Source organism: Camellia sinensis, unplaced genomic scaffold (genome assembly GCF_055761805.1).
Source record: "Camellia sinensis isolate YWXY unplaced genomic scaffold, ASM5576180v1 Unanchor2, whole genome shotgun sequence".
NCBI classification, from domain to species: domain Eukaryota; kingdom Viridiplantae; phylum Streptophyta; class Magnoliopsida; order Ericales; family Theaceae; genus Camellia; species Camellia sinensis.
This window is the reverse complement of record NW_028129079.1, coordinates 3,880,507-3,895,345: the sequence shown is the minus strand read 5'-3', so window position 1 is coordinate 3,895,345 and position 14,839 is coordinate 3,880,507. Positions and strand designations below refer to the sequence as shown.

The following is a 14,839-nucleotide window of genomic DNA, read 5'->3' as shown; positions in this document are numbered from 1 at the left end:
TAATTTATATTTTTTAAATTAATTAATTAATTAATTATTATTATTATTATTATTTTTTTCTCCAAATCTAACCGTCCATGTCTCACTCACCATCCACTCACCTATAACAAACAAAACAAAAGAAAAAACCCTAAAATCAATCGTCTCCCTCACTCTCTCTCTCAGCCTCATCTCAACTCACTGTCTCTCTCTCTCTCTCACTCTCTCGTTTCTGCACCGATCACTCTCTCACTCTCTAGTTGTTCATCTCATCGCACCGCCGATCTACTCACAGGTAAACTCTCTCTCTCTCTCAATCTCTGTCTCTCTCTCTCTCTCTCGCCCCAATCGATCGTTGATTTTTTTTTGTTTTATATATATATATATATATGATATATCTCTCTGATCTGATCTGTCTCCCTCACTCTCTCATCTCATCAATCTCACTCTCTGTGCATCTCTGCACCGATCGACTCACACACAGGTAAGCCTCTCTCTCTCTCTCTCTCTCTCCCTGATCTCTCATCTCTGCACCGATCGAATCTGTGTTTCTTTGGAAATAAATCTGATTTTTTTTGTGGACCAACAGATCTGATTTTTCGAATTTGTTTTGGCCTGTGTTTGTTTTGTTTGAGGTAGCTTCGGTTTCAGATTTGTTCTTCAAATTGTTTTGGCCTCTGTGTTTGTTTTGTTCGGTTTCAGATTTGTTTTGGCTAGTCTGCATCGAATCTGTCTGTATGTTAAATCTGAATCTGTTCAAATTTGTTCAAATCTGTGTTTTTTTCTTCAAATTTGTTCTTTAAATCTGTGTTTCTTTCTGTGTTTCTGTATGTTAAATCCGATCGAATCTGTGTTTCTTTCTTCAAATTTGTTCTTTAAATCTGAAATCTGAATCTGTATGTTATTTAATTTTTGGAATTCAGATTGACCAACTAGGTGGAATTCAATCTGTATTTAATCTGTATCTGTATTTAATCTGTATTTTAATCTGTATTTAATTCTGAATCTGTATTTAATCTGTCTGTTTACATTCAAACTGATTGATTCTGTCTGTATAAGTTGTGTTTTAATCTGTATTTAATTCTGAATCTGTATTTTAATCTGTATTTAATTCTGAATCTGTATTTATAAGTTTTAGTTCATTAATTATTAATGTTGGAGCATTTTAAAAAATATGAGAAAAAATGGTCCAAAATAAAGATTGGGAGAAAAAAAAGGTTTAAAAATAAATTTGCAATATTTAATTCAACAAATTTACAAAATTAAACGGTTCTTATCATCAAAAATTAATTCTACACTGAGTCTACCAAACCTAAGAACTCCCATAATAAAATGATAAGTTAAGAAAAACCAAATCCAAAATTCAAAATCTACTCCAACACTTGACGAAGCTCAAGCTAAAAAATATATAAACCGTCGGATCACCTAAGGATGATAAATCGATGATCAAAAATCAAAGTTTGACTGAAGTACGAATTAGGTTGGAATGATTGGCTTTGATAACGACTTTGACCGTAGAAAAATTGAAAAAAACAAGAGAGAGAGAGAGAGAGAGGGGGGGAAGCTGGTGGTGTTGTTGGTGGATTGGTGTCTTTTTCGCAAATTCCTATCTCTGTTGAATGAAGCAGAGGAGAAAGACTGGAGAGCCATAGCTTTCTCTATCTCTCTCTCTCTCTCTCTCTTATTGATCAAGAAATTTAGGGAGAGAGACAAATTAGGGTTTCGTTTCAGAAACCATAATGAATGTCATGCGTCGCCTCAAGAGCATCGCTTCCGGCCGCTCCTCTGTTTCCGATCCTGTAATTCTCTGTCTCTCTCTCTCTCTCTCTCTCTATATATATATATGTATAATATTTGTGTGTACAAAATGCATATATATGGATGCTTATGTGTAAATAAAACAAAGGAAAATGAATTCAAAGAAAGGAAAGGAAATTTTGAATCTTGTGATTTGGGTTGTGGTTGTTTCAGGGCTGATACATATAGTTGTTTAGATTTTTTTTTTCCCCTGCATTTTCTTGTATAATGAAATTGAGCGATATTTTCATTATATATGTATGTGTATTTTTGTATATGAATTATCTGCATTTATACAGCATATACACACATTTTTGTTATTATTTGTTCCACCTTTTGATCTGTCGACCGGATTTTTATGTTGCGTAATTATTGATTGTTTCCCCCCTTTTTTTTTCCTTCCTGTTCTTGTCCACTCCGTTTGGATTGGGTGGTTTTGGTGAGAAAATGAGAGAAATGGTGAGAAAGACAAATCTCTCAAACCTGAAGTGGTGATATTTGATATCTGAATGTTGAGTATTTATCAACAACAAAAAAATCTGAATAGTTTATATAAAGGATCACATAATGTATTCCACATGGTGATTGGATGCCAGTTTGAAAGGAGTTTGGGTGCGTGAAGCTAAAAAAGAAGGGTGCAATAACACTACTCATCATTTTTTCAGTGTTCATTGTGATCAAAATTTTTTTTATTATTTTTTATTGTTTTTGCATGTGGTAGGTAAGCAGTTTAGATATACGCAAAAAATAAACATTACAATGAGGCTCAATACACCCCCATAGGGGACAATAAAGATAGTTGAGCAAGCCATCAAAACAAAGCATTCAAAGACCTAGTGATAAAATAACTCTCACAATAAAACAAACTCTCACAACTCAAGAGCTAGGCCAAAGAGACAAACAACATGCAAAGTTAGAGGACAACACTTATTATTCATAGAAGGTATACAACTAGATTTCTTAGACTTGGTATAGAGGTTAGCATCCTAAGCAAGCTTAAGATTTGCAATTCTCTCAAAGACGTTCATGTAAACATAGGTGAAACCATATCCAGTTTTTAATGCATAATACATGTTGATACCTCATTTTTACTCCCCCTCAAAAAATACCCAACAATATTGGACCAAATTTTTTTTTTTTTTTTTTGTAAACTTGAGTTATTCACTAACAAATAAATGTAAACATTTTATCTGATTTAAAATGAAGAAATTTAAAAAAATTTATTTGAGCTTGTATTTGATGTTACTGAGTACATCAACGTTTAATTTACAAGAAAACTTGTTATAGTGCTTAAATAAGATTAAACAAAGGATAGTGCATGTGGAGATAAGCTGTCTTTTATCGTTTTGTTTCCCTCTCTTTGTTAAAAGGCATCCCCAACTCAACTCAACTTGGATGGCTACAATCTCCCTAAGCAAAGTTTTTTTTTTTCTCATTTTTATTCCTTAATTTTATTATTGGAAAATAGTATATACTTTCTTTTTTTAATATATTGAGAATGTTGTGTTGACAATACTTCATGCATTTTTAATTTTTGTAGATATGTAACATTATTATTTAATACAAAACTCTCTTTATTATTTAATCAATAATGCGACATCCTCATAGTTTATTACCTCTAATGATATGATATTGAGGTTAGATCCCACATGATGGAATGTTTAAAATTTGACACTTGTCAAACATATCATTAGAGGTAATTTTTAAGAGTGATAAATTAGGTGTTTGAAATATTTTTCTTATTCAATACAGTACTCTCTTTGTAGATATTGTTTCTATGTAATGTTTTCTAAATTGATTAATGTGAGTGATCAATGAAGAGATAACAAAGCATTGTGGATTTGTGGGATAGTGCCATATTTAGGTGTGAATCAGCATTATTTAAATAAACCAGTGAGGTTCTCTCAGATTATCTCCGTTAGAATGACCTAATTTATCAACTGAACATATTGACTTAATAAATTGGGTCGAGCACAATGTCTAATAAAAAATTTAAACAAAATAATCAAAAAGCATGTTGAACAAAATATCCGATAATTTGAACATAGTGTTTAGATAGAGTGCTCAAACAAAAAATTTATCACATTTCTATGTTGGGACTTCACATAATCTTGAGTTCACAAAACATTTATCACATTTCTCTCTCATATGCTTTCTTTGTTTTTAAACACATATTTACATTCACCTTTTACCTGATCTGTCTATTTCAGGTATAGAAAAGTTTGGGCTTTGGTGGTAATGTGGTGGTGAAAGTGGTTTAGTTATTCAACAACAGCTATGGGTTCTTCTTATTTTGAGGGTAATAGTAAACCTCTTGATTTTTTTTTAATTATTTTCTTTCTCTTTGTTTTTTCTCTTTTGTGGTTTATACTTGCTAGTGAATGAACTTTGATGATATCATTAGCTTTTGTTTTCCGGGCACACAGTTGAATCTTTTGAAGGTCTTTGGGTGATGGGTCTCGAAGCTTTAGCTGATCTATTTATTAGTCATATTTCATGAGTATTGTATCGATTTGTGATTTTAATGATTTGGGTTTCATTTGATTTTGTTGGTTTATGAGGTATTGATTTTAGGTTCTAAGATTGCCCTTTTTTTGCGGCATTAATCATTTCATAATTGCTATCCAATTGTTTCTGGGTGGGTAAATTTGATCATCAAATCTTTGGCGGGTTATGCAAATTGAAATCTTTTCTCAGCTTATTAGTATTCGTTATCATAATGTGAAATTCTTACTTATTTACTATAAGTAAAGGTTTATATTATTTGATGGATTGGTGGTTTCTGGGGCGTCATTACATAATTAACCCTTTTAGCAGCCCTTCATGGGAATTGAAAATGCAAAGTCAAATGAAGTATATTTAAGCTTCCTGCTTCTTTAATTTGTTACGAAAGTTTTAGATAGTGAGGGTCTGTTTGGGAAGAAAAAAGTCGGGTTTTTTTGGCTAAAATAGTCACAAAAAACAAAATAGGCTATTTTAGCCACAAAAAACAAAACATCAAATCCAACCCATAATCATTACAATCCCCTCTCACAAAAAAAGTCAAAAAGCCAACCCACTTCCCAAACGGAGGCTGACTTCATTTGCCCGATTTTATGTGGCTGCCCTATAATAATCCGACTACATTTGACATTGTTGGGATCTCTTTGTCATTGTAAGTCAATCATTAATTTAATTTAATTTATTTAATTTAGTTTGGTGTGGCTTTTCATCCGAGTTGTTGAATTAATTTGTGTTTTTATTTTTCAGGTTAGAAATTTTTTGGAGAGATGCAAAATATGGTCGAAGAATTCAATGACTTAATTTTTCAAGTTTTTTTTTTTATTTTTTTTTATTTTTTAATATATGTAAGCACAGTTTAAATTTTTTTATTTAATTCCTTTGTACATACTTTTGAACATATTTAACTTTCATTTACGAAATATATGGCGCTATTTCATTGAATATGTGGTTATGATTCAAAGTATAGTATATAGTGTGTATTACATTCTTAAAATGCGTGTACAAAAATAATATTGATTATTCTTCAAATATGTCGAATCTTTTTAGTAATTAATCACACTTAAAAGATGTGATCTAAAGTTTATTATCACAGGTTTTATTGGTTTTTAATCACACTTAAAAGATGTGATTTAAATGTTTTTAATCACACTTAAAAGATGTGATCTAAAGTTTATTATCACAGGTTTTATTAGTTTTTAATCACACTTAAAAAATGTGATCTAAATGTTTTTAATCACACTTAAAAGGTGTGATCTAAAGTTTATTATCACATGTTTTATTAGTTTTTAATCACACTTAAAAGATGTGATTTAAATGTTTTTAATCACACTTAAAAAGTGTGATCTAAATGTTATTAATCACACTTAAAAGGTGTGATCTAAAGTTTATTATCACATGTTTTATTAGTTTTTAATCACACTTAAAAGATGTGATCTAAATGTTTTTAATCACACTTAAAAGGTGTGATCTAAATGTTATTAATCACACTTAAAAGGTGTGATCTAAATGTTATTAATCACACTTAAAAGGTGTGATCTAAATATTTTTAATCACACTTAAAAGGTGTGATCTAAATGTTATTAATCACACTTAAAAGGTGTGATCTATACATTATTAATCACACTTAAAAGGTGTGATCTAAATATCTTTAATCACACTTAAAAGGTGTGATTAAAAATGACCCTTTTTAATCACACTCCCAAAGATCACACTTCAATAAAACTTAAAAGGTGTGATTAAATAACAAACATCACACCAAAAAAGTGTGATCTTTATCTGTTTTTGTAGTAGTGAGAAACAACTATACCTTAATGATATATTAGGAAATTAAATACAAAAAGGAAATTGAATGGAGACGGAAATTGAATAAAATAAGAAGCTGAATAAAAATATAAATGGAAGTTCCAAAAAATTAAAAATGGAAGTTCATTAAAGAAACTACTAAACCTTAACGATCTATTTGGAAATTAAATAAAAAAGGAAATTGAATGGAGATGAAAATTGAATAAAAATAGAAGTTGAATAAAAATACAAATGGAAACTGCATAAAATTAAACATGGAAGTTCATTCAAGAAACCACTATACCTTAACGATCTATTTGGAAATTAAATAAAAAAGGAAATAGAATAGAAAAGGAAATTGAATAAAAATGGAAGTGGAATAAAAATAAAAATGGAAGTTGCATAAACTTAAAAATGGAAGTTCATTCAAGAAACCACTAAACCTTAACGATCTATTTAGAAATTAAATAAAAAAGGAAATTCAATAGAAAAGGGAATTGAATAAAAGTGGAAGTTGAATAAAAATAAAAATGGAAGTTGCATAAAATTAAAATGAAAGTTCATTCAGGAAACCACTATACTATAATGACCTATTTGGAAAGTAAATAAAAAAATGGAAATTGAATGGAGATGGAAATTGAATAAAAATAGAAGTTGAATATAAATAGAAGTGGAAATTGCAAAAAATTAAATATGGAAATTCATTCAAGAAACCACTATACCTTAACGATCTATTTGGAAATTCAATAAGAAAGGAAATTCAATGGAGATGGAAATTTAATAAAAATAGAAGTTGAATAAAAATAGAAATGGAAACTGCATAAAATTAAACATGGAAGTTCATTCATGAAACCACTATACCTTAACGAGCTTTTTGGAAATTAAATAAAAACGAAAATTGAATAGAAAAGAAAATTGAATAAAAATGGAAGTTGAATAAAAATACAAATAAAAGTTGCATAAAATTAAAAATGGAAGTTCATTCAAGAAACCACTTTACCTTTACGATCTATTTGGAAATTAAATAAAAAAGGAAATTGAATGGAGATGGAAATTGAATAAAAATAGAAGTTGAATAAAAATAGAAATGGAAACTGCATAAAATTAAACATGGAAGTTCATTCAAGAAACCACTATACCATTACGATCTATTTCGAAATTACATAAAAAAGAAAATTGAATAGAAAAGGAAATTGAATAAAAATGGAAGTGGAATAAAAATAAAAATGGAAGTTGCATAAAATTAAGAATGGAAGTTCATTCAAGAAACCACAACACCTTAACGATTTATTTGGAAATGAAATAAAAAAGGAAATTGAATGGATATGGCAGTTGAATAAAAATAGAAATATAAACTGCATAAAATTAAACATGGAAGTTCATTCAGGAAACCACCATACCTTAACGATCTATTTGGAAATTAAATAAAAAAAGGAAACTGAATAGAAAAGGAAACAAAATAAAAACGGAAGTGGAATAAAAATAAAAATGGAAGTTGCATAAAATTAAAAATGGAAGTTCATTCAAGAAAGCACTATACAATAACGATCTATTTTGAAATTAAATAAAAAAAGAAATTGAATAGAAAAGGAAATTGAATAAAAATGGAAATGAAATAAAAATAAAAATGAAAGTTGCATAAAATTACAAATGGAAGCTCAATCAAGAAACCACTATACATTAGCAATCTTTTTGGAAAATAAATAAAAAAGGAAATTGAATAGAAAAGGAAATTGAATAAAAATGGAAGTGGAATAAAAATAAAAATGGAAGTTGCATAAAATTAAAAATGGAAGTTCATTCAAGAAACCACTATACCTTAATGATCAATTTGAAAATTAAATAAGAAAGGAAATTGAACGGAGATGGAAATTGGATAAAAATAAAAGTTGAATAAAAATAGAACTGGAAACTGCATAAAGTTAAACATGGAAGTTCATTCAAGAAACCACTATACCTTAATGATATATTTGGAAATTAAATAAAAAAGAAAATTGAATAGAAAAGGAAATTGAATAAAATGGAAGTGGAATAAAAATAAAAATGGAAGTTGCATAAAATTAAGAATGGATGTTCATTCAAGAAACCACTACACGTTAACGATCAATTTGGAAATTAAATAAAAAAGGAAACTGAATGGAGACGGAAATTGAATAAAAATAGACGTTGAATATGAATAGAAATGGAAACTGCATAAAATTAAACATGGAAGTTCATTCAAGAAACCACCATACCTTATCGATCTATTTGGAAATTAAATAAAAAAAAAAGGAAATTGAGTAGAAAAGGAAAGTGAATGAAAATGGAAGTGGAATAAAAATAAAAAGGGAAGTTGCATAAAATTAAAAATGGAAGTTCATTCTAGAAACCACTACACCTTAACGATCTATTTGGAATTAAAGAAAAAAGGAAATTCAATAGAAAAAGAAATTGAATAGAAATGGAAGTCGAAAAAAAATAAAAATGGAAGTTGCATAAAATTAAAAATAGAAGTTCATTCAAGAAACCACTATACCTTAACGATCTATTTGGAAATTAAATAAAAAAGGAAATTGAATAGAAAATGAAAGTGAATAAAAATGGAAGCGGAATAAAAATAAAAATGGAACTTGCATAAAATTAAAAATGGAAGTTCATTCAAGAAACCTCTATACATTAGTGATCTATTTGGAAATTAAATAAAAAAAGAAATTGAATAAAAATGGAAGTGGAATAAAAATAAAAATGGAAGTTGCATAAAATTGAAAATGGAAGTTCATTCAAGAAACCTCTACACCTTAACGATCTATTTGGAAATTAAATAAAAAAAGGAAATTCAATAGAAAAGGAAATGAATAAAAATGGAAGTTGAATAAAAATAAAAATGGAAGTTGCAGAAAATTAAAAATGAAAGTTCATTCTAGAAACCACTATACCTTAACGATCTATTTGGAAATTAAGAAAAAAAAGGAAATTGAATGGAGATGGAAATTGAATAAAAATAGAAGTGGAAACTGCATAAGATTAAACATGGAAATTCATTCTAGAAACCACTAATCCTTAAAGATCTATTTGGAAATTAAATTAAAAAGGAAAGTGAATGGAGGTGGAAATTTAATAAAAGTAGAAGTTGAATAAAAATAGAAATGGAAACTGCATAAAATTAAACATGGAAGTTCATTCATTGAACCACTATACCTTAACGATCTATTTGGAAATTAAATAAAAAAGGAAATTGAATAGAAAAGGAAAATGAATAAAAATGGAAGTTGAATAAAAATACAAATGGAAGTTGCATAAAATTAAAAATGGAAGTTCATTCGAGAAACTACTAAACCTTAACGATCTATTTGGAAATTAAATGAAAAAGGAAATTGAATGGGGATGAAAATTGAATAAAAATAAAAGTTGAATAAAAATAGAAATGGAAACTGCATAAAATTAAACATGGAAGTTCATTCATGAAATCACTATACCTTAACAATCTATTTGGAAATTAAATAAAAAAGGAAATTTAATAGAAAAGGAAATTGAATAAAAATGGAAGTTGAATAAAAATACAAATGGAAGTTGCATAAAATTAAAAATCGAAGTTCATTCAACAAACCACTATACCTTAACGATCTATTTGGAAATTAAATAAAAAAAGGAAATTGAATGGAGATGGAAATTGAATAAAAATAGAAATGGAAACAGAATAAAATTAAACATGGAAGTTCATTCAAGAAACCACTATACCTTAACGATCTATTTGGAAATTAAATAAAAAAGAAAATTGAATAGAAAAGGAAATTGAATAAAAATGGAAGTGGAATAAAAATAAAAATGAAAGTCACATAAAATTAAGAATGGAAGTTTATTCAAGAAAATACTACATGTAACAACCCACATTCATGTCTTAGTCATGCTTGCATGCATTTATATAATTCTCTCTTGCTAAGTTTGAATTCATGAATCTTGCCTTGTTTTGCTTAAGTGTGTTGCATGCTTTGTTCCTTCTTTGCTGTCCTCAAGCCTAAGTCATGCCAAGCCTAAGTCATGTTAAGCTTAGGTTATTCCAAGCCGAGGCCACCTGAAGTCTAGAACTATCTTGGAACCACTTTGGTTGACCTCCACCTCCGTCCTGGCATGTTGGCCGAGATGTCATTATCTAGGCCAACGTGTGTATCACCAAGGCCGAGATGTGTATCGTCTGGGCCGAGATGTCATCCTTGAACCCAAGTGATCTTGTTCCTGGAGTGGTACGACCTAGACCGAGGTGTGGCACACCTAGGCCGAGGTGTGGCACAGCTGGGCCAAGTTTGTCCTTCCTAGTCGAGATCATTGTTCCCTTACTTGCCGAAGCCTTGTCCTTTGCCGATGTCATCGTTTGCTGGAGTTCCCTTGCCACCTTACTTGTCATACACACTTTGTCTTACACATGTCTTGTCAATCTATCACCTTTTTGAGGAGAACCAATTCGGTAGTGCCACGTGTCCGAGCTGTGTGTTAAATCAGCCGGCAGAGAGAGAAACCTATCATTTGTTATATCCTTGTTTTTGAAGAGGAGAGAGAAGCTCTAGGAGAGGAAGAGAAGTTCTTGAGGGAGAGTAGATTTCCAAGCTTGATCCCTAGAGATCGAACCGTTAGATCCGTGTTCTAAGGTTAGATTCTTGACTTGCTCATGTTGTTCTTTATGTTCATGTTATTGCATTGCATGATTGAATATGATTTGTAAGCCATGCATTGCTTTGAAGTTCAGTTTTAGAAAGAGAAAATAGTATTCATGTGTTCTTCAAGAAAAGTCATGTTTTAATCCGAAAGCTCATGCCAAGATCCATGTTTTTGTGTTTGTTTTCATATGATCTTCAAGTATGGGTACCCAGGTCCATGTTTTCGAACTCATAGTATGAAAACCCAGATTTTGTAATAAAGAAGTTATGATTTTAGCATTCATGTTCTTCATGATCTTCATGTTCATGTTCTTCATGTTCTTCACGGGTGGAAACCCAGATCTCCAGACCTCACTTCCCTAAGTGTAGTCGCGGAGATCACTCTTACCTAGACCTCACACTTAGGCCAAGCACCGTATCTCACCTTGGCCTACCTTGCATGATCACTTACACCTTTAGTTTGTCTTGTGTGCACCTCGGCATTGCAGCCGCATGCCGAAGCCTAGGTAACCACACCTCGGCCTAGAGGTGTGGGACCTCGGCAAAGACCTGGTTGGTACCCAGCATGTCTTCCTGACATGTAAAACAGTGTTTTGACTTCCAACATGTTTTCCCCGAGATCATTTGCATTCATGTAAGGCTTGTTTTGAGAAGTGCATTCATTAGACTTTGCCATGTGTTTGTAGGACTTGGACCTTTGCCTTGATCCCGACGTCCCAGGAACTATGTGAGTGGTATTTCTAATAAAGTTATGTTATCAAGTTTTAATAAAGCTTTGCCTTGTTTTGATAAAAGTATTTGTTAAGCATGAATGATATCCCTATTTTATATATCAAGTATAAGCTTTGTTTTGGATGACATTCTTGGAACCTTCCTTTTGTGTTAGGGGACGTTAAGCCTAAGTAACACCGTCCTTTCGTGTTAGGGGACGTTAAGCCTAGGTAACATAGTCCGTGCGTGCCAGGGGACTTTAAGCATTTGTGGCACAAGTCCATACGTGCTAGGAGACTATAAGCATTTGTAGCACAACCTTTGGAAGTCCATACGTGCTAGGGGACTATAAGCATTCGTAGCACAACCTTTGGAAGTCCATACGTGCTGGGGGACTATAAGCATTTGCAGCACAAGTCTATTGACGGTCTATGAACGGATGGCCAAGTAACACTAAGTTTGTGAGATCTCGGCTATTGACGGTCTATGAACGGATGGCCGATCTCTGCCAAGTATGTTTTGTACAAGTCATGCCAAGTATATGTTTTGAATAACCTATGATATATGTATTGTTTTGACAAGGACCTCGGGAATCATTCATTTAAAACCTTTATTACCTGTACCATTCACTGAGTGTCCAAGCTCACCCTCTCTATGTATATATGTAGGTGTTTAGCATGAAGGCGGTGACGTCGAGATGTGCGTTTTGCAAGATGTTTTGGATGCATGTTATGTCGGCAATATTTATGTCGGCAATCTTGAAGATTATGCCTCTCGACCTCGTATTTCTTGTATTTTGTTTATGTCGGCTTGAGCAGCCTTTCAATCAAGATGTAATATGTATTTTATTTTGCTTATATTCAAGTTGTAAAGCTATGTAAAAATGTATGCCATTTCATTTGACTTATATACAGCTCTTATGGACTAATTAGAATTGCATATATTGCTTTCGCACATGCTAGCCCCATATGTAATACTCTAATTGTGTGTGAGTTTTGAAAGTTGGCCTTCGGTAATCTCGGATTACTGATCACCATGACACCATTTTACTAGGGGCGGAATGGGGTCGTGACACTACACCTTAACGATCAATTTGGAAATTAAATAAAAAAGGAAATTGAATGGAGATGGAAATTGAATAAAAATAGAAGTTGAATAAAAGTAGAAATGGAAACTGCATAAAATTAAACATGGAAGTTCATTCAAGAAACGACTATACCTTAACGATCTATTTGGAAATTAAATAAAAAAAGGAAATTAAATAGAAAAGGAAACTGAATAAAAGTGGAAGTTGCATAAAATTAAAAATGGAAGTTCATTCTAGACACCACTACACCTTAACGATCTATTGGGAATTAAATAAAAAAGGTAATTCAATAGAAAAACAAATTGAATAAAAATGGAAGTTGCATAAAATTAAAAATGGAAGTTCATTCAAGAAACCACAATACCTTAACGATCTATTTGGAAATTAAATAAAAAAAAGAAATTGAATGGAGATGGAAATTGAATCAAAGTAGAAGTTGAATAAAAATAGAAGTGGAAACAGCATAAAATTAAACATGGAAATTCATTCAAGAAACCACTATACCTTAACGATCTATTTGGAAATTAAATTAAAAAGGAAATTGAATGGAGATGGAAATTTAATAAAAATAGAAGTCGAATAAAAATAGAAATGGAAACTGCATAAAATTAAATATGGAAGTTCATTCACGAAACCACTATACCTTAACGATCTATTTGGAAATTAAATAAAAAATAAAATGAATAGAATAAGAAATTGAATAAAAATGGAAGTTGAATAAAAATACAAATGGAAGTTGCATAAAATCAAAAATGGAAGTTCATTCAAGAAACCACTATACCTTAACGATCTATTTGGAAATTAAATAAAAAAAGAAATTGAATGGAGATGGAAATTGAATAAAAATAGAAGTTGAATAAAAATAGAAATGGAAACTGCATAAAATTAAACAGGGAAGTTCATTCAAGAAACCACTATACCTTAACGATCTATTTGGAAATTAAATAAAAAAGAAAATTGAATAGAAAAGGAAATTGAATAAAAATGGAAGTTGCATAAAATTAAGAATGGAAGTTCATTCAAAAAAACCACTACAGCATAACGATCAATTTGGAAATTAAATAAAAAAGGAAATTGAATGGAGATGGAAATTGAATAAAAGTAGAAGTTGAATAAAAATAGAAATGGAAACTGCATAAAATTAAACAAGGAAGTTCATTCAAGAAACCACTATACCTTAACGATCTATTTGGAAATTAAATAAAAAAAGGAAATTGAATAGAAAAGGAAACTGAATAAAAATGGAAGTGGAATAAAAATAAAAATGGAAGTTGCATAAAATTGAAAATGGAAGTTCATTCTAGAAACCACTACACCGTAACGATCTATTTGGAATTAAACAAAAAATCAAATTATTTAGAAAAAGAAATTGAATAAAAATAGAAATAGAAAAAAAATAAAAATGGAAGTTGCATAAAATTAAAAATGGAAGTTCATTCAAGAAATCACTATACATTAACGATCTATTTGGAAATTAAATAAAAAAGGAAATTTAATAGAAAAAGAAATTGAATAAAAATGGAAGTTGCATAAAATTAAAAATGGAAGTTCATTCAAGAAACCTCAATACATTAGCGATCTATTTGGAAATTGAATAAAAAAGGAAATTGAATAAAAATGGAAGTGGAATAAAAATAAAAATGGAAGTTGCATAAAATTAAAAATGGAAGTTCATTTAAGAAACCTGTACACCTTAACGATCTGTTTGGAAATTAAATTAAAAAGGAAATTCAATAGAAAAGGAAATTGAATAAAAATGGAAGTTAAATAAAAATAAAAATGGAAGTTGCAAAAAATTAAAAATGAAAGTTCATTCAAGAAACCACTATACCCTAACGATCTATTTGGGAATTAAGAAAAAAAAAAGGAAATTGAATAGAGACGAAAATTGAAGAAAAATAGAAGTTGAATAAAAAGAGAAGTGGAAACTGCAAAAAATTAAACATGGAAATTCATTCAAGAAACCACTATACCTTAAAGATCTATTTGGAAATTAAATTAAAAAGGAAATTGAATGGAGATGGAAATTTAATAAAAATAGAAGTTGAATAAAAATAGAAGTGGAAACTCCATAAAATTAAACACGGAAATTCATTCATGAAACCATTATACCTTAAAGATCTATTTGGAAATTAAATTAAAAAGGAAATTGAATGGAGATGAAAATTTAATAAAAATAGAAGTTGAATAAAAATTGAAATGGAAACTGTATAAAATTAAACATGGAAGTTCATGCATTGAACCACCATACCTTAACGATCTATTTGGAAATTAAATAAAAAAGGAAACTGAATAGAAATGGAAATTGAATAAAAATGGAAATTGAATAAAAATACAAACGGAAGTTGCA

The 14,839-nt window shown here is 30.0% G+C and overlaps 1 long non-coding RNA gene across 1 annotated transcript; it reads left to right on the top strand.

Annotated features, from left to right (window-relative positions):
- Nucleotides 1–71: 71 nt before the first annotated feature.
- Nucleotides 72–5,220, top strand: LOC145815387 (uncharacterized). The gene is made up of 3 exons (XR_014358324.1): nt 72–274; nt 3,987–4,075; nt 5,026–5,220. It is a non-coding gene; the product is annotated as an uncharacterized LOC145815387 (long non-coding RNA).
- Nucleotides 5,221–14,839: the final 9,619 nt, after the last annotated feature.